This window comes from Rhagoletis zephyria, unplaced genomic scaffold (assembly GCF_001687245.7).
Source record: "Rhagoletis zephyria isolate East Lansing unplaced genomic scaffold, Rhagoletis_zephyria_1.1 Rzeph_scaffold_00297, whole genome shotgun sequence".
NCBI classification, from domain to species: domain Eukaryota; kingdom Metazoa; phylum Arthropoda; class Insecta; order Diptera; family Tephritidae; genus Rhagoletis; species Rhagoletis zephyria.
This window is the reverse complement of record NW_016157381.1, coordinates 118995-121728: the sequence shown is the minus strand read 5'-3', so window position 1 is coordinate 121728 and position 2734 is coordinate 118995.

Genomic DNA, 2734 nt, shown 5'->3' with positions numbered 1-2734 from the left:
TTGGGCAGCAACTTGTTCATGGTAAATTATTTAATGACGCAACTAGTTCATTTGAATACCACGTGGATTCGAAAAGCGCATTAGGAATTGCAAAAGCATGCAAATTAGGTGAAATGGAAACAAAAATTGAAATAAAAACCATTTACTGCAAGTTATTTCCTATCGCCGAACAAAAATTTATCCATTTCATACCCATACTTCACCACTGCCATTAAAATAAGAAAGCCAACAAAATTTGTTGATCTTGGATTGATTTGTCAATAAAAAATTACACAGAAAGAAAGAAAGCAAAGAAGCACTTCAAGCCTGCGGAAATTTAATCAATTAAAAAATGGAAGCCAAACGCGAGTTTCAATTCAACACAATTGGTATGTAAATGCATCAAAATCCATTGTACGCACAAATGTATGTTACTAATAATTTTTTCTTTTTAAGATTGCGCTCGTTCATCTTGGCTTTCGGGACAAATTGGATCCATATTTACAAACGGAAACGGTATGATTAAAAACTACTTGATAACATTAGGTCTGTGCAATGGGCGCACTAGGAAAAAGCGTTTTTCTTGCACTAAACGCAAGCATTTTCTTGCGCTAAATGTCAGATACTGTTCTGCATTGCATTGTTCTATACTTTTCGTGCACTCATCGAATATACCTATTATGTCAAATAAGTCTTACGCCACGGAATATGTTATAGTAATTGTACCTTTTTCAACCTTTATATAATAATTATCCCTTATTTATGCCAGGAAATGCATTCAGCGAAACCGCTAGCAGCAACAACTACGAAGTTCTTGTGGGTAAAGTGGCGAAGTTGGAGGAACAAAATAACGCGTTGTTGCAAATGACCTCCAAGCAAAGTGTAATTTTAGAGGGCATTCTAAAAGTTTTAAAGCCCAAGAAAATTGAACTGGGAATTTTTCCTTTGTACTCCGTGGAGGATATTGAGGCTGCGGAAAAATTAATTTTGGCCAAGGACGAGGAGGAAATTGTAAGTATTTTTTTTAATTTATGTATTTTATTTCATTTATACATGCACATACAAACATGTATGTAACATAAGTAACATAAGATTGCAATGATATTTTTTATTACTTTTACTAAACTAAAGAAATAAAAATGTTAGTAAATATTTCAATTTAAATTCACTTACACTCAGAAAAAAGTCAGGCAAATATATTCCTCTCAACACATGATTTGGTAACTATAAACAAATAATGTAACGTTAGTTGACGTAACTAAACTCTTTTCTCAGTGTACCACTCACACACCAATCTTGTCAATTATACACATATTTATCTCTCGTTTTGTCAATTATAATATAGTTTATAAAATAGTAATTATTTCAATATCTAACAATAATGTATGCACATAATTAGTATTTACTACTTGAATTTCACTGAATGAATTCTGCTTAGTTAAAAAAATAATTATTATCCTATGTATTTGCTTGAAAAATAACGAATAAAGATATTTATTTACATTAATGGATTACATACATATTTAATAAAACTGTTTTTAGTAATTATAAAATGTTTTTAGACAGATTTAGGAGCCGTCTTTTTTCACTCTTCAATGAGGTATTGCGAGTAAAGAAGCAAGAGGTTTTTTTATAACCTTAAGAGGTTTGCGGGATGACTTTTGTGGGAGTAGTCTATAATTGCTCGTTTATAAGCTTTGTGGGAGGTTTCTCGATACTAATCTTTTATTATTCGTTTGGGAGGAATGGGGGATGTTTTTTATGTGTCCTCCCTCATCGTTTGTTAAGAAGGTTTGCAGGAGATCTTTGTAAAAGTATTTGTTATTGCTCGCTTACGAGTTTGTGGGATGATATTTCTGTGTGTACTCCCTCATTGCTTGTTTGGGCGGTAAAAGGGATTACTCGCCCTCCTAGGACACCCCGTGTTAAAGGGAGTATACAAACTAACACGCTTATACACAGAAGTATAGGGAGAAATGGGGAGTAATCGTAAACTCGTAAAGGGAGTTCTCACCGAGCAATCGAGCGATGATCCCAAGTTCTACTGGGTTGTTTCTTGAAATGAAAGAAATACTTACATACATACATATGGGCATTTCCTGAAAAGTGTCAACCAGGACCAAAAAAATAGAACTTTGCCTGTACAAAGTTTAGAGATGCCAATCGATATCGAAAAATCTCACTTATTACTCTGAAATAAGGACTCAGGGAACACTCTTTTATTATTCGCCTCAGGAGTCATCGCTTTTTGCTCCTAAGTCAATAATAATGGAGTAAAAAACCGACAAATCTCGTTTATTGATGTGAAATCATACCAGAGGGAGTACTCTTTTATTCCTCATTTTGGGAGATCTCACTTCAAGTTCTAGTGGGAAGATAGTATTGTGCTCGTTTGGCATTATATTTTTGTTAATAAGATATTAAATAACAAAAAGAAAATGATTTACTTTGAAAGCAAACTCGAAAGTTATGAACAGAGTTACACAGATTTCAATTATATTTTTATGAGTAAAAAGTAATTACTCAGGATCTGATTAATCAGGATTATGATTATGTAATTAAACAATTATTCAACCGATTAATCGCACATCCCTAATATGTATGTACATCTTTTGTGAAACAAAGGAAAAGTTCTCAATTCAAACGAAAATCTAATAACATATACATACATACATAATATTGAGCAAAAATCAATACATTCGATATAAAAAAGTAGCAGATATTTCTATAAGTAAATACAAATAAAACTCAAAAT